Below are 18,292 nucleotides of genomic sequence, written 5' to 3' on the forward strand. Positions count from 1 at the left end.
ACCAGATAGATATCGTTTTGATGGTATCATGAGAAGCAGTTTGTTTCATATATGCTTGCATGCACACACACATGCATATTCTTTTGCTGCCCTGTGATTTGGCTGAGCCTCTCTGTTTAGATGACCAGATTCAACATAAGGACCATGATATCCTTCTATGTTGCTGACTTCCTTAAACCACAAGATGATTAATCTCCTCAACCTGTTTCCTCATCTATAAAATGGGTTCTGGCAAACTCACTGACCCCACACGTTTGCTTTAACCCAGGAGGATTGCAATGATACAGTGATTATTAGTTGGTGGTATGGAAATACTAAATGCTGTATAAATGCTTGATTATTATTTGTGGGTATATTTTCCCTCAACACCTCTCCATCTTAGTGCTGAGTGAAGTCTCCACTTGCCAGGTTTCCCTGGCAAAGAAGAGGCCTTGGCCCAGGCCAAGATGTGTAGGAGGCGTGACCTACCTGGCCTTTCAAGGTCCAGGTGCACACTATCCTCCTTTATATCTCAGTCATGATGGAATTCACTCTTCCACTCATGCTCTTCTAGTCTAGCTTTCCTCAGATATAAAAATGGAGACGTGGCCAGGTGCAGTGGCTCATGTCTGTGATCCCAGCACTTTGGGAGGCCGAGGCAGGTGGATCACCTAAGGTCAGGAGTTCAAAAGCAGCCTGGCTAACATGGTGAAACCCCCTTTCTACTAAAAATACAAAAAATTAGCCAGGTGTGGTGGCGTGTTCCTGTAATCCCAGCTACTTGGGAGGCTGAGGCAGGAGAATCGCATGAATCCAGGAGGTGGAGGTTGCAGTGAGCCAAGATTGCGCGATTGCACTCCAGCTTGGGCAAGAAGAGTGAAATTCCTTTAAAAAAAAAAAAAAAAAAAAAAGGAGATGTTGCTACCTGGCCTCCTTACCTCTCAGGACTGTTAGGAGGGTCATACTAGGTCATGCTGTGGAAGGGCTTCAAAACCCATAAATCTGAGGGTATTTTAAAGTTTAAATATATTTTGCAAGATGAGGTGGCCTGTAAATGGAGCAGTGTCAAGAGATGTAACTCATAGAGAGACTGGATAAATGCCCATCTGTGTGATTTGATATGTCCTATGCCAAGGAATGCTCCCTCACTGTCCCTAAAATTCCATCATCAGCAATATATTTCTTTGGATTAAGCATTTGCCATTCCCTTTGGGTCTTACTCTTAAAAGACAAATTCTCTTGTGAGCAGTAGTCTCCTGAAATGTATTGTAAATTACATTACCAGATATGTTCCTCCCCAGCAAGTGAGATGGCACCAGACAGGTGCACTGGGCTCTTGGGTAGGTCTGAGAAATGAGATGCTGGAATCCTAGAGATTATTCATTTTAGTCAAAGTCAACCCTCACCGTGTACCAATTGCTGACACAGGACTCTCGGAACCCACCCAGCAGACCCATAGTTCCACTCACACAGGATGGGGGAAACGCTTCTCCCTATCCTCACCTAAAACCTCCGAAGACACCACTGTAGTCATCCAGAGGCTCCCATATACTACAGGGCAAGCAAAGTTTTTTTTAACATGTTTGGGAATTGACACAAGTTGCCAACTTTGAATTTAACCTAACAACAAGTACTACCTATTATCACTATCATTTCATAAATGAGAAGACATTTTAACACTAAAAAATTCAAAAGGACATTATCTGGCCAGGTGCAGTGGTTCACACCTGTAACCCCAGCACTTTGGGAGGCTTAGGCCAGTAGACCTCATCTGAGGTCAGGAGTTCAAGACCAGCCTGGCCAACATGGAGAAACCATGTCTCTACTAAAAACACAAAAAGTAGCCAGGCGTGGTCGTGTACCCCTGTAATCCCAGCTACTTGGGAGGCTGAGGCAGGAGAATTGCTTGAACGTGGGAGGCAGAGGTTGTAGTGAGTCAGTCAAGATCGCACCACTGCACTCCAGCCTGCATGACAGGGCAAGGCTCTGTCTCAAAAAAAAAAAAAAAAAAAAAAAAAAAAAAAAAAAAAAAAAAAAGGACATTATTTAAAACTGAAGGACAGCCCTTTTAAATCAAAGACATGCAGCTTTATGCAAATTCCCTGCTTTGTCTTTATTTTTCCTATCTTCCTTGTACACTCCTGTTTCTTTTTCAGTATTTATGGGGTGGTGCTGACAGTGACAAAAGCAGATAGAGAAATCAAGGAGAGGTAAAAATTTAACTCAAGAATTAATGTTCCTGATAAGATGACCACTTCTCACACGATGCTTCTTTGGGTCACCAGTTTCTTTGTTAAAGGAGAATAACATAATCTCACCAGAATGGGTTCCAATATGGGGAATATAATACTTTGAGTAATTCTCTTGGAATTACTTCCACTCTGGGCAGATCAGTTTGTTTTCAGTGAGTCTATTCCTTGCTGGAACCATGCTGTACCAGCTGAACACTTCTGGTTTTACCTGGCGAGGTGGGATTATTGACTTCCCGAAGCCTGATCTAGCCAGATCAGATGGGGCAGAGTGGTAGGGACTGGCATGGTTCCTCCCAGAGGATGGAACAAACCTGCCTTCCAGTTGATGTCCCAGGTAGGTACAGGAGACACTGGCAAAGCCGGTTTAACCAGCGTCTTGGGCAAGATTTGGCCCATACTTTTTTCCTGCTTCCAGTGTCCCCTAGCAAAACTGGAAGTGTTCTATATGTTCTGTGGTTGCATATGAACCCAATGCAACCAGCACAACATAGATAAATTTTTCTCCAAAGCCCAATGTCTCTAGAAGCTGAATCTATATTTTAATTCCAAGCAACATTAGCACAATTAAGGCCCATGAAATTGAGTTTCTCTCTTTTTTTTGAGACAGAGTCTCATTCTGTTGCTCATGCTGGAGTGCAACGGTGCGATCTTGGCTCACTGCTGGCCTCGGCCTCCCAGGTTCAAGCAATTCTCCTGCCTCAGCCTTCCAAGTAGCTGAGACTACAAGCACGTACCATCATACCCAGCTAATTTTTGTATTTTTTTTTTTTTTTGAGACGGAGTCTTGCTCTGTCGCCCAGGCTGGAGTGCAGTGGCCGGATCTCAGCTCACTGCAAGCTCCGCCTCCCGGGTTCACGCCATTCTCCTGCCTCAGCCTCCGGAGTAGCTGGGACTACAGGCGCCCGCCACCTCGCCCGGCTAGTTTTTTGTACTTTTTAGTAGAGACGGGGTTTCACCGTGTTAGCCAGGATGGTCTCGATCTCCCAACCTCGTGATCCGCCCGTCTCGGCCTCCCAAAGTGCTGGGATTACAGGCTTGAGCCACCGCGCCCGGCCTTAATTTTTGTATTTTTAGTAGAGACGGGGTTTCACCATGTTGGTCAGCCTGGTCTCAAACTCTTGACCTCAGTAGATCCACCCACCTTGGCCTCCCAAAGTGCTGGGATTACAGGCGTGAGCTACTGCACCTGGCCCTGAGTTTCTCTCTTATTAGTCATGCCCTGGTAGGTACTTAGGGAAATAAATTTACTTATGCAGGTCACCAGAGCACTATCAACTATACTGGGGAAATATTTAGCCGAATTATATGGTGTGGATTAGAAAATTATAAGATCATTATTTTAAAATTATATTGAATTGGCTGGGTGTGGTGGCTTACGCTTGTAATCCCAGTACTTTGGGAGGCTGAGGTGGGAAAATTTGCTTGAGCCCAGGAGTTTGAGATCAGCCTGGGCAACACAGTGAGATCCCATCTCTACTAAAAAAAAAAAAATTATTGAACCTATTCAACCAAACTAGCGGAACAATATACCTACATCATCAAATTGTGGTGAATATTAAATAACATAACAAGGCTGGGTGCGGTGGCTGACACCTGTAATCCCAGTACTTTGGGAAACCGAGGCAGGAGGATTCCTTGAGGTCAGGAGTTTGAGACCAGCCTGGCCGACATGGTAAACCCTGTCTCTACTGAAAAAAATACAAAAAGTAGGCCAGGCATGGTGGCTCACACCTGTAATCCTAGCACTTTGGGAGGGTGAGGTGTGTGGACCACCTGAGGTTGAGAGTTCGAGACCAGCCTGACCAACATGGAAAAACCTTGTCTCTATTAAAAGTACAGAATTAGCTGGGTGTGGTGGTGAGTGCCTGTAGTCCCATCTACTCTGGAGGCTGAGGCAGGAGAATCACTCGAACCCGGGAGGCAGAGGTTGCAGTGAGCTGAGATCATGCCACTGCACTCCAGCCTTGGTGACAGAGTGAGACTCCATCTCAACAAAAGTAGCCAGGCATTGTGGTGGGCACCTGTAATCCCAGCTACTCAGGAGGCTGAGGCAGGAGAATTGCTTGAACCTGGGAAGTGGAGGTTGCAGTGAGCTGAGATCGCGCCACTGCACTCCAGCCTGGGTGACAGAGTGAGACTCCGTCTCAAAACAACAACAAAAATCATAACAATATTTGTAAAGCACTTAGCATAATTCCTGAGCAAGCACTCAATAAATATTAGCTATCATTATTTCCCTTTATTCAAGAAGTATATTTTGAGCAGCTATTATATATCAGATATTGTGTTGGGGCTAGAGAGTCAGTGATGAGTAAAATAGGCAAGGTGTCTGCCTTCCTGGAGGGGGGAGATAGACACTAAATGAATTCATTCAACAATTAACAGCTATTAGGAACGGGCTTCTCTAACTCCTTGGGGGTACATCAGTGAATAAAACAAAGATCCCTACTCTTGTGGAACTTAATTTTTAGAAATTAGCCCAAATGCTTTCTAAATAAATGTATTATTAGAAATGGTGGTAAGTGCTAATCATGAAAAGCCTAGGGTGGAATGAGGGCTTCTAAAAGGTTCCTAATTCAGTCTGGCTGCTGGGGAAAGTCCTTTATGTGGATGTGACATTTTAAGTTTGAGTTCTGGATAAAAAGTAGGCTGAATTGAGATGAAGAGTGGGAGGTGGAGGCAGAGAACATATGTATAATGCTAGTAGCTCATATTTAATTCCATGTTCCATGCCTTTTCACAAATGCTCTAGAGAACAGGACTGCCAAAGATGAGAGGAGATTCCTGTATCTGAAGTTTGCAATCAGGCCGGGTGCAGTGGCTCATGCCTGTAATCCCAGCACTTTGGGAGGCAGAGGTGGAAGGAGTGCTTGAGCCCCAGAGTTCAAGACCAGCCTGGGCAATATAGGGAGATCCTATCTCTCTCTCTCTCCCCCAACCCCGCCTCTTTTTAAAAGACATTCCCAATCAGATTGAATTTAATCCTCAGCTCCAGGATGCATGGCAGCAGCTGCCTAGTTTTTGCCTTCTCAGGAATCACTGACAGTTGGCAGTTGCCACCTCGGCTTCCCTTGGTCCCCATTATCTGGAACAATCAGTCCCAACTACGCTAGGAATGACCTCTCTGTAGCTAGGTGTGGTGGCCTGCGTTTGTAATCCCAGCTACTTGGGAGGCTGAGGCACAAATAATTGCTTGAACTTAGGAGGCAGAGGTTGCAGTGAGCCGAGATCACGCCACTGCACTCCAGCCTGGGTGACAGGGCGAGACTCTGTCTCAAAAAAAAAAAAAAAAAAGAAAAAAAATGGAATCATTTCTCTGGGAATTGACTTCAGCTTCTTTTACTTGCCTTAGTAAGTGTTACCTTAGTGCCCCCAGAAATAAGCCAGTATACATTTGTTGCTGGATTTAAATAATCTAGGGTGGGCTGAATAATCAATCTTTGAGAGTTGAACTACCTTCTGAGCTACCAAAACATGCACATATCCTTTAGCCCACTTTTCCTTTGCTACTGAATTTTCTCTCATTTAAGTTTTAATGCTCTTGTTATGTCATTTCCACCAGCAAGCTTTCAAGACCTGGTTCATATTCCAGCTTAGAAATAGTTCACATAGGCCGGGCGCGGTGGCTCAAGCCTGTAATCCCAGCACTTTGGGAGGCCGAGACGGGCAGATCACGAGGTCAGGAGATCTAGACCATCTCTACTAAAAATACAAAAAGCTAGCCGGGCGAGGTGGCAGGGCGCCTGTAGTCCCAGCTACTCAGGGAGGCTGAGGCAGGAGAATGGTGTAAACCCGGGAGGCGGAGCTTGCAGTGAGCTGAGATCTGGCCACTGCACTCCAGTCCGGGTGACAGAGCCAGACTCCGCCTCAAAAAAAAAAAAAAAAAAAAAAAAAAGAAATAGTTCACATAGTTCTGTGTAGACATAATATTTACGGGAACCAGAGATGGGTGGATTCTGATAGTGGCTTGTGGAATAGTCTCCAGTGCAGTCAAAATAACAAAGAATTTGAAAAACAAATGCTTTGAGAGTCTAGTTCTCCATAAACTTCTCAAATGTACCAGCTTAAATCCTGTATAAGTATCACCAGAATCCAGGGAAGTGGGGCCCTGGGTGAGAAAGCCTTGGTTTGTTCACTGTGTGCTGTTTTACAGCACAAATTCTGAACTCTGTTTATTGTCAACAGCTCTCTAATAAAGGACACAATGGAATGTGCCTGTTTTCAAATTCCTGTAAAAAAGGGCCCTGGAAGACCTCCAAGCCTGGTGTCGGTGATTTACTTCACTATTTTTCAGTTATTTCACTTAAGACTCTAAGCTTTTGAGAGAGGTCTTACCAATCATCAACATTAGTGTGGAGCCACGTATAAGAAGGATCTAGATGGGCTGTAATTGAGCGAGAATAAAATACAACTATCCATATCCTGTTGGAAGTGTAGGGACAGCTAGGAAGGAAAGTGAGCTGGGAGTAGCTGGGAACTTTTTACATTTAGTAGCACTGATCCAAAGATCTGGAGGGAGGGGGAGATTGTTGTTGGTAAGTCAGACAGTAGGGTTTGAGGTGCACCTTGCAAGGATGGCTGATTTCAAAGGTGTGGGGGGATTGGCACTTATGGTTTTCAGTACATAACCTTTGGGAAGCATTTCCTCTGCCCTGAATATCCTGCTCCTTGTTCTTTCATGGCTAGTTCCTTGCTATCATTTGCTTCTCATGGAAATTGTCACCTTCTTCTACCCAGTCCAAAGTAGCAACACACTTGTTCACAACATATTCTTCCATTTTAATTACCTGCTCAAGGCTGGGCACGGTGGCTCACACCTGTAATCCCAGCACTTTGGGAGGCCAATGTGGGCAGATCACTTGAGGTCAGGAGTTCCAGACCAGCCTGACCAACATGGTGAAACCCTGTCTCTACTAAAAGTACCAGAATTAACTGGGTTTGGTGGCGCACACCTATTGACCCAGCTACTCAGGAGGCGGAGGCACGAGAATTGCTTGAACTGGGGAAGCAGAGGTTGCAATGTGCCAGTATCATGCCACTGCACTCCAGCCTGGGCGACAGCGCAAGACTCTGTCTCAAAAAAAAAAAACAAAACAAAAGGCCGGGCGCGGTGGCTCAAGCCTGTAATCCCAGCACTTTGGGAGGCCGAGACGGGCGGATCACGAGGTCAGGAGTTCGAGACCACCCTGGCAAACACGGTGAAACCTCGTCTCTACTAAAAAATACAAAAACTAGCCGGGCGAGGTGGTGGCGCCTGTAGTCCCAGCTACTCGGGAGGCTGAGGCAGGAGAATGGCGTAAACCCGGGAGGCGGAGCTTGCAGTGAGCTGAGATCCGGCCACTGCACTCCAGCCTGGGCGACAGAGGGAGACTCCGTCTCAAAAAAAAAAAAAAATAAATAATAAAAAATAAAAAAAACCAAAACAAAAAACAAAAAAATTACCTGCCCAGCACTCACTTTTATCTGACATTTTTGTTTTCTTATTGATTCAATACTGGACTATAAACTTCATGTTAGTAGGAAGTTTGCCTGTTTACTGTGGAGTCTAGTGACTGGCACATAGTAGGTGCTCAATAAAAGTGATGAATGAGTAGCAAGGGATAGGATAATTGACTTTGTACAATTTGAGTTAAGAAGGAATTAACTTTGCAGGGTCCATACAAAGTAACTGTAGGTAATCGGTTTTTTTCTGACCCTTGTACAAGGTAATAATATTTTGAGGTATGTGAAAGTCGTTTCTTTCCTGGAAAGAATTCTGAAACCAATGGAAAAATAGAAAACAGGCTAGAGCTATCTGATAAGAATACAGCTGAATTAATCTCAAACTAGATGTATGATATAAATGCCTCAGGGCTGCTCTTATCTAAATGTACAATCTAAAACATCTTAATCTGAAATTCCTCAACTTTCTGCATTATTCTCTGGTCATTTTACCATATGGGCCAGAAATGGGTAAGAAATGTAGAAATTATGCCCTGGGGCTTGGAGCTGTCGTTTGGTGAAACTGTTGATTTCGCAGACCAATGAGTAGAGTGCTAGTTGAAGAACTTTTTTTCTTCTTTCATTCCCTAGCCTATTTCACAACCTCTTGCTTCCTTCTTTACCAAATTCTAAGCTCAGACAGATATCAGCTGGATGAAGCCCCAGGTTCAAACAAACTTGCCTTGGATGTCAAAGTACTAGTAGCAAATGAACTCCCAATTCTTCACCTGCTGTGAAGTTGCCCATTCACTGCAAAGCAAACCCCAGGTGAAAGCAAAGATTCTTCACCCGCAGAAACCCTCGGGCCGCTAACCCATGATTTATTCCCAGCCACCTGATGAATCTGGAGAAACGAATAGAATGGTTCTGCCAAATGATTTAAATGAAGAATCCTGTGGGCCCAGCCCAGCCCAGCCCTCCATGCTAACCAATCTGAGGCTGGCAGGAGTGTGGTGTTCTGTTTATAGCTGCCAGATCAGCTCCTGTTGTAGGTTCTATATGCTGGCCTCAGCTGAGCCTGTGGTATATGAGAATAGTTCTGTGCAATCCAAACAATTGACAAATACTGACCTGGCCCCAGCCACGTGCCCAGGCACTGCCGGGTTGCCCAAGAAACCAAGTAAGCACATTCTGGGGCAGGGGTGGGGGGCATTCAAGAAAGAAATCAGAAAGCTGTATTCATTATTCTATTTACTGAGAGCTTAGTATTATGTCAGGCACTGATCTGGCAGTGGGGAGACAGTAGTGTCTCCTTCCCTCATGGAACTTACATCTGGGCATTATTTTAGCATACTTGTGAGTTTTCCTTATTTATTATTTATTTATTTACTTACTTATTGAGACAAGAGTTTCACTCTGTCGCCCAGGCTGGAGTGCAGTGGTGCGATCTCAGCTCACTGCAACCTCTGCCTCCTGAGTTCAAACGATTCTCCTGCCTCAGCCTCCCAAGTAGCTGGAATTACAGGTGACTGCCACCACGCTGGGCTAATTTTTTATATTTTTAGTAGAGACAGGGGTCTCACCATGTTGGCCAGGCTGGTCTTGAACTCCTGACCTCCAGTGATCCACCTCTCTCAGCCTCCCAAAATGCTGGGATTACAGGCGTGAGTCACTGCACCTGGCTGAGTTTTACTTTTTAAATAAAAATGTATTTTACAATGCAGTGTTGCTTTTGTTTTTAATTACTTGAAAGGACGCCATAACCACCTCAGTATTAGGGCCATAAATGTTTACTGTGGCCCTGTGGCCAGCACTTTTCAACTAAAAATTGGTTAGATTTTTACTTTTATGCATAAATATTTTCTAAAAAGTTTCTTGGCCGGGTGTGGTGGCTCATGCCTGTAATCCCAGCATTTTGGGAGGCTGAGGTGGGTGGATCACCTGAGGTCAGGAGTTCAAGAACAACCTGGCCAACATGGTGAAACCCCATCTCTACAAAAATACAAAAAATTAGCAGGGTGTGGTGGTGTGCTCCTGTAATCCCAGCTACTTGGGAGGCTGAGGCAGGAGAATTGCTTGAACCCAGGAGAGAGAGGTAGGAAGTGAGCCGAGATCGCGCCATTGCACTCCAGCCTGGGTGACAGAGTGAGACTCTGACTTAAAAAAAAAAAATTCTTTTTGGATTAGGCTAAATTTGTGTAAAAGAAGGGATCTGGCCGGGCGCGGTGTCTCAAGCCTGTAATCCCAGCACTTTGGGAGGCCGAGACGGGCGGATCACGAGGTCAGGAGATCGAGACCATCCTGGCTAACACGGTGAAACCCCGTCTCTACTAAAAATACAAAAACTAGCTGGGCGAGGTGGGGGGCGCCTGTAGTCCCAGCTACTCCGGAGGCTGAGGCAGGAGAATGGCGGGAACCCGGGAGGCGGAGCTTGCAGTGAGCTGAGATCTGGCCACTGCACTCCAGTCTGGGCGACAGAGTGAGACTCTGCCTCAAAAAAAAAAAAAAAAAAAAAAAAAAGAAGGGATCTGGGGTGTAACCAACCTTAGGTGAAGTTTCTCATTGTGCTAATCATTGTTTTGGGGTGGGGGGCATCCCTGTACCGTCTTGTTCAGTAGGTAGTGGAAACATTTACTACACTTGATCTTAGCCAAAAGGCCAAGAAGTGATTATGTGGAAACATTTAGACAGCAGGTATGATGGGGCTTTGTAGTTCTAAGGATGGGTAAACCACTTGGGTTTATAGGCATCTAAATTATGCCCGATAAGAAAATTGCTGACTAGGGGCCATGCATGGTGGCTCACGCCTGTAATCCCAGCACTTTGGGAGGCCAAAGCAGGCGGATGACCTGAGGTCAGGAGTTCGAGACCAGCCTGACCAACATGGAGAAACCCTGTCTCTACTAAAAATACAAAATTAGGCCGGGCGTGGTGGCTCACGCCTGTAATCCCAGCACTTTGGGAGGCTGAGGTGTGTGGATCACCTGAGGTTAGGAGTTTGAGACCAGCTTGACCAACATGGTGAAACTCTGTCTCTACTAAAAATACAAAAAACTAGCCAGGCGTGGTGGTGCATGTCTGTAATCCCAGCTACTTGGGAGGCTAAGACAGGATAATTGCTTGCCCAGGAGTCGGAGGTTGCAGTGAGCCACGCTCGTGCCATTGCACTCCAGCCTTGGCAACAGAGCAAGACTGTCTCAAAAAAAAAAAAAAAAAACTTAGCTGGGCATGGTGGCACATGCCTATAATCCCAGCTACTTGGGAGGCTGAGGCAAGAGAATCACTTGAACTTGGGAGGCAGAGGTTGCAGACCGCACTCCAGCCTGGGTGACAGAGTGGGACTCCGTCTCAAAAAAAAAAAAAAAAAAAAAAATTGCTGACTAGGATTTTGGTTTCCTAACCTGAGAAGGATACAGGTAATAAACCATCCATCAAAGCCCTCTGTCCAGAAAGGGAATCCATGCTGCCTTGTCCGTCACAGGGACAATAACTGATGAACCTCTGTTTAACATTTATTCATAGGCCAGGTGCAGTGGCTCACACCCAGAATCCCAATACTTTGGGAGGCCAAGGTGGGAGGATTGCTTGAGTCCAAGAGTTCGAGACCAGCCTGGACAATATAGTGAGACCCCCCCATCTCTACAAATAATAAAAACAATTAGCCAGGCGTGGTGGCCCATGCCTGTGGTCCCAACTACTCGGGAGGCTGAGGCAAGAGGATTGTCTGGTTTGATTGCCTGGAGGTCAAGGCTGCAGTGAGCCACCGCATTCCAGCCTGGGTGACAGAGTGAGACCCTGTCTCAAAAAAATAAATAAACAAAAATAAAAATATACGTTTATTCTACAAGGATTTATTGAGTGCCTTGGTGTCAGGAAGCGTGGTACTGAGGATAGGTAACTGCTAAATAAGATGGATAAGGTCCTTGCTCTTGTGGAGCTTACGGACTAGTAGAAGACAACAATGAAACAGTACATAAATAGACAGAGTAATGTAGTGATAAGTGCTAGATAGAAAAGAAAACCAGGTAACATGACAGAAAGTGACTGAAGGGCAAAGGGGGTTGCAACATTGGATGGGGAGGACAGGAGGGGCTTCCTGGATAAGGTGACATTTGAGCAGATGTTGGTCAGGAGGAAGAGTCAACTTGTCAAGGTCTGTGAGGAAGAGGGAAGAGTGGGTACACAGGCCCAGAGGCAGAGGCAGCTTGGCATATTTGAGGGAGAGAAAGGTCAATGTAACTGGAGTGGAGTGTGGGAAAACGGTTCAAGGTAAGGTTGGAAGGCGAGGCAGAGGCTGAAGCCTATGGACTGGGAATCTCCATAAGGAGTACAGATTTTTAGTACTAAGTGTCATTCTGTAAACTGACCTCCAAACAGGTTTGGGGGGGATAACAGTTCTGTTTGGTGTTCTGATTTAATTCAGAGCCCCCCTAGGTGGGACAGTAGACTCTGCCAGTGTATAATCTGTCCTTGTCCTAACTGATTACCTCACAGTCTGGGATGGGCCAGAATTTAAAGGTGGAATTCTTCAGAAGAGTCATTCTGGGAATTTCACCATCGATCTCTAACTCAGTACTCCAGAATAATAAAACATCCGTGGAGAAATCAGACCTCACCTGGGAGTTACAATGGCAAGTTTTCTTGTAGAACACGATCATGTACTAAACTAAGACAAAAAGTTGTCACATCTGAGGATGAAATTATGAGTTCTAGATCAGAGGGCAGCCTAACTGAATTCCTACATACTAGTTAAGATTCTCCTGATTTGGGAGAGGGGAATTTCTTTGGCATTACAATGGCCAAAGTCTCTCTCAAAGATCTGTCCTTTGTGGCCGGGTGGGGTGGCTCACACCTGTAATCCCAACACTTTGGGAGGCCAAGTCTGGCAGATCACCTGAAGTCAGGAGTTTGAGACCAGTTTGGCCAACATGGTGAAACCCCATCTCTATTAAAAATACAAAACTTTAGCCAGACATGGTGGTGGGTGCCTGTAATCCCGGCTACTTGGGAGGCTGAGGCATGAGAATTGCTTGAACCGGGGAGGCGGAGGTTGCAGTGAGCCAAGATCATGCTGCTGCAATCCAGCCTGGGCGATAGAGTGAGACTCAGTTTCAAAAAAAAAAAAAAAAAAAAAAAAAAATCTGTCCCTTGCAACTTTTCAGTATAGGGAGAGAAAAAGAAAAAAGATTTATCTTGTTGAGTAAGAGTAAGGTCGTGGATGACATGGTGTGACCTCTGCTGAATATGTCTTAATACCTCGAATCACGTCATATGGCAGCTTCTTCTAGCCACTCCTGGCCCTGCCCATGGTGACTATGAGATTTTTCTTATTGGATGGGAGCCCTGCAGTTGAGGTTTCTTGGGGTGTGTTTTTGTCCTATAGGTTTAGTGACGTCGATGGGGTTCCTTTGGAATTCCAGCAGCTAAGTCCGCTGGAGCTGCAGAAGGTCAGCTCAGGACATCAGGAGGAGCTGACAGCCTGGAGAAGCTGTACTTGTGTGCTGGCGGGGAGCTCTTGTTTCTAAAGCAAGATTCGGCAACACTGACAGAACCAGTGTCCCATACTGCTGGTGGCTGCAAAAGATGTTGCAGGCTTGGGCTACAGTGTGCCTGTCTTTGGCACTGCCACTGTTCCCCAGTTTCCTCAGCTCCAGATGGAGAGTGTCTCAGGGACCACACAGAGCTTTGTTTAAATGCTCACATTAGCAGAAGGACGGGGATCCCATTGAATCATCCTCTCCTGTCAAAAAGCCAAGAGTTGTTCAGAATGAAAAAACAGTTTTTCTCAAAGAGGCTAAATCTCTAGTACCAATTAGTTGCAGTGGTGGCATGTGTCGGGGGGTGGTGCGGTACTCTTGTGCCTCCAGTGTTCTAAATAGGGGCAGTCTTTTTGCTCACAGTCTGAGCCACAGAGTGAGTAACCTTGACCTCCTAAGACCCTTCACTGGGCTCATGTGTGTGTGAGTCCCACAAGAATTGTGGAATGCCTCTTTCTCTTGTTGGGTCCAGACATTTAGAATGAATAAATTAAAGGGTAGTGGTAACATGGTCATTGTCATTGCAGACAATGTGGTATTTATATATGGGCACTAACTGTCTTTCTCATGGGGCTTAGTAACAAGGGTAAGTTTGATCTTTCATCATGAACCACTGGGGTGTTCTTTATACACAGAGGCTGTATCAGCTGAAAATAGCCCAAACATCTTGTAATTTTGTCTTTCCCAATTTTTGCCTATTCATACCCCAGAATAAAAGAGCCTGTTCAGCCTTTCCAAAGATTTAAAGAACATTATCTATTTGCTTTCTAAGTACCCCAAAAGCACAACCATCTACATTCACCTTGCCTGGATGAGGACATGCATTCATTCATCCATTCAATAGATATTTATTGCCAGATGTGGTGGCTCACACCTGTCATCTCAGCACTTTGGGAGGCAGAGGTGGGAGGATCACTTGAGGCCGGGAGCTTGAGACTAGCCTGGGCAACATAGCAAGACCTCATCTCTAAAAAAAATAAAAAATTAGCTGGCGTGTGCCTGTGGTCCTAGCTACTTGGAAGGCTGAGGTAGGGGCATTGAGCCCAGGAGTTCAAGGCTGCAGTGAGCTATAATCACACCAGTGCACTCCAGCCTGGGTAACAAAGTGAGACCCTGTCTCAAAAAAAAAAAAAAAAAAAAGACAAAAAGAAAAAGACAAAGGGATATTTATTGAACACCTACTATGCGCCAGGCCCTGTGCTAGATCCTAAGTGAATATCAGCACATGAAAAAGACAAAGGTGAAAAGTTGCCAAACAAGTCTAAGTCGATTTGGGTATATGCATCTTCCTGACTTCTGGTCCCGTGCTTTGACCACAACCCTTCACCACTAGACCACACTTCCCCAAATAAACAACTACTTCTGCATGCTGGGGATGGGTTGTGTGCGGCAGCATTTACGTAGGCGGTACAGACAGCAGCCTTGCACTTAATGTTGCAACAACATCAGGCTAAACAATATGCACTGACTTCAAAAGTGTGGGTCAGGTCTCCTCCTTCAAGTGCCACAGAGAGAGCGTAAAATAGGAAAAGTCTATCGGATAAGGAAACACTGTGGAGGAAAAGTGAATTTTTTTTTTCAATTTGGGTTAACATTCAGATGTGGAATTCTGCCCTCCTTTTCACTTTTGGATCCCCAGATAGGAGGAACTCAGCACATAGATAATCACGAACTACATACATTTTGGTTTTATATGCTCAGACTTGTCCAGAACATGAAATCCCTGCCCTGTTGGAAGGCAGCACTGTGCTCATGGAGGCACATAAGCACCTGTCTCAAAGTCACTCTGACCTCGGCAAACGGCAAAAATAATTTCACATGTTTGTTCTGATTTGTCTTTATTTTTAGGCTACCTTGTGTGAGCTCCACTTTTTAGAATGTGATTTTGCAGTTCTGAAATGGATACCAGGAGCAGACTGAGATGTGAGAATATGTAGAATGATCACAGGTTCGGATGTTAGTGGGGCAGGAGACGGAGTCTGAGATTGTATTGGCCTATACTGCGGCTTCTGGTTGAGCTCTTGCTTTGCCTGGATGATGCTCTGGCCTTACTCAACCTTTATCATTCCATTATCCAGAGAACAGAGGATCCGAGCCCCATCTCTGTATTGCAGTCACCTCCTCTGGGACCTGTTTCCAAGCCTTCTTCTGTGTTGCCTGGCACCCCTTTCTTACCTCTATCAAACCACTTACTGCTGCCCTGTAAGCTCTGTTGACTTGTTGGTCTTCCTATAAGACTGGAATCTCTCTGAGGGTCGGGACAGGTCTACCCTCTTCATGACAGTGAGCACCAGCCTCCAGCCCAGTCAATAGTTTTTTGTTAAATAAATAAAACAATAAATGGACACATGGTTTGTCCGTTCCAGAGGATGGATTTATTAAGTCTCCAACTCTGGTCATAATGGTGCCAGAAAGGAAAGAGTTAAGCTATCTGTAGGAAACAGGCTCAAAGACCCTCCTTCTTCTTTTTTTTTTAATTGGTAAAGGCAGGATAAGTGTATTTGAGATAAATCCTGGATATAAAATCTTGACACATCTTTCAGGTATTGACTGAACTACTTTAGACCTGAAAGGGAAGTAAATCAAATCATTCTAGGTTTTCTTTTCTTTTCTTTTTCAGACAGAGTCTTGCTCTGTTGTCCAGGCTGGAGTGCGGTGGCATAATCTCAGCTCACTGGAACCTCTGCCTCCCGGGTTCAAGTGATTCTCCTGCCTCAGCCTCCTGAGTAGCTGGGACTACAGGCGTGCGTCACCACACCAGGCTAAGTTTTGTATTTTTAGTAGAGACAGGGTTTCACCATGATGGCCAGGCTGGTCTCGAACTCCTGGCCTCAAGTGATCCACCCACCTTGGGCTCCCAAAGTGCAGGAATTACAGGAGTGAGCCACTGCACCCAGTCAGGTTTCCTCTTAAAGTGGCCCGAGATCTAGTTGTAAATGGCAGGCATGGCTAGACTCAGGAATTCAAAGCTTGACCTATTTTGTCTGAAGCTAATATTAATAACAAGAGAGATGTATTTGGCTTCATAACCCCTTTCCCTCCCGTCCCCCTCTTTCCTTCTGTAATCAAGGATAGAATTAGAAGTACTGAAGGCCGCAGAATTGCTTTAGGATTCAGAGCAGCTCCAAGGAATCTGTGTTTACGCATTATGTGTGTTTTTCCTTTTCCCTCTCTTTTTATGAGTGAGAAAAAAAAGCGCCTAAATTCCCACCAACATAAACCAATGACATACAATGATGAAATTCTGTTTTCACCTCTGCCTGTGACAGGGAATGCAAAAATAGCAAGTGGCCCAGTTCCACGAATCCCCGCCTCCTGCCCTCCCCGCTCCTGCCGGGTTGGATCTCTAAGAATGGAGGTTAGCGCACAGCCCCGCGCGGGCCGCTCAGCCCCCGGACCTGGCGGATGATGTAAGGCGACGGGAGCGTCCGCAGCCGGGCCGAGGAGGCCGCGGTCCAGGGGAGCTGGGAGGGAGGGCGGCCTCGCCAGGCCGACGGCGCGCCCGGCCGCGCGGCGTTGCCTGGAGACGGCCCTGGCGGCGCTGTGTTGCTGTAAACAGCAGCTTCCCTGTTACTATCTATAGCAGGATCTCCTGGCTCCCGGGCGCGGCGGCTGGAGGCAGGTCTGCGGTCCGGTTCACCGCGCGCCCCGAACTATCCGCCCGCCGGCCTCATCCTGCCTCGCCCCTCAGGTGCCCACCGCTGGTCCCGACCCCCGGGCCCGAAGAGTGGGGAAGGGGAGACCGGGGCTGTGCGGGGACATGCGTCTTCGCACCCCGGAGGTGGCCGGCGCGCCGGGGCTGAGCCCGGGCAGCGTGACCCCGGCTGTCCTACGCAGCAGGGCAGGAGGCTGGGGGGCGTGGCACACTCTGGAGCACCTTGCCTCCCCAAAGCCCCGTGTTCCAGGACGTGGAGCCGCGCCTGGGGTCCCAGCGGTCGAGGTATTCCGCCTGGGCGCTGCTGGACACCGTCCTTCCAGCCCCCGTCCTCCCCTCTCCAAGTCCGCGCTGGAAAATCACCCGCTGCGGGCTCCCGTAAGCACAGCTTCCTGGCGGGACCGAACCAGCCCCCCAGCTCAGATTTGAGTTCCCCGCAGGAAGCACACCCCGCCTTGTCATCCCGAACTGACCACCCTGCCCACATAACCACACCCCGCACTCCCTACCCCTGGGGCCCAGCTCAGAACCGGGCAGACACCCCCTTCAAATGTCTTCGCACGTAGGTGTTGCAGTGTTTATCTGCTGGTGTCTCAGGGATTTGACAGTTTCCTTAATATTCCCACACATGGCCGAGAAAAATAAATAAATAAATAAATGCGCTGTCTTCCTTAAAAAAAAAAATAAGTAAATAAATAAAGTACCCAGTATTGTAAAGTAGGTTATCGTATTCTCTTATTTTGGATCCACTTTCTGCTTCCAAACGCAGGAACAGTGCTAGTATTGCTCGAGCCCGGGGGCTGGAGGACAGGGGTGAGGGTCTGCTTCCTCGTTTTGCACTGAATTAGGGCTAGAATTGGGGATGAGGGTAGGGGCGCATTCCTTCGGGAGCCGAGGCTTAAGTCCTCGGGGCCGTGTACCCGAGGCCGTTTCTCCTATTCCTGAGCCTCAGAACTGTCTTCAGTTTCCGTACAAGGGTAAAGAGGCGCTCTCTGCCCCATCCCCCCCGACCTCGGGAACAAGGGTCCGCATTGAACCAGGTGCGAATGTTCTCTCGCATTCTGCGCCGTTCCCGCCTCCCCTCCCCCGGCCGCGGCCCCCGCCTCCCCCCGCGCTGCACCCTCGTTGTTGGCTGCAGCCCGCGAGCAGTTCCCGTCAATACCTCCCCCCTTACACAGGATGTCCATATTAGGACATCTGCGTCAGCAGGTTTCCACGGCCTTTCCCTGTAGCCCTGGGGGGAGCCATCCCCGAAGCCCCTCATCTTGGGGGTCCCACGAGACCCCTCAGACAGGAACTGTGAAATGCTCACGAGATTAGGATATGCGCCAAGGCGGAGGCAGGGAGCTGCGAGCGCTGGGGAGGCAGCCACGCGGCAGCAGAGGCGCCCAGGCCCGCGCGCCACCCCTCTGGCGCCACCGTGGTTGAGCCCGTGACGTTTACACTCA

General features: G+C 47.1%; 1 non-coding gene across 1 annotated transcript; it reads right to left on the minus strand.

Moving 5' to 3' along the window:
• Positions 1–10,126: 10,126 nt before the first annotated feature.
• LOC115898060 lies at positions 10,127–10,322 on the minus strand. Its single transcript, XR_004057817.1, has one exon. It is a non-coding gene; the product is annotated as a U2 spliceosomal RNA (small nuclear RNA).
• Positions 10,323–18,292: the final 7,970 nt, after the last annotated feature.

Source organism: Rhinopithecus roxellana, chromosome 5 (assembly GCF_007565055.1).
Source record: "Rhinopithecus roxellana isolate Shanxi Qingling chromosome 5, ASM756505v1, whole genome shotgun sequence".
In the NCBI taxonomy this organism is placed as follows: Eukaryota; Metazoa; Chordata; class Mammalia; order Primates; family Cercopithecidae; genus Rhinopithecus; species Rhinopithecus roxellana.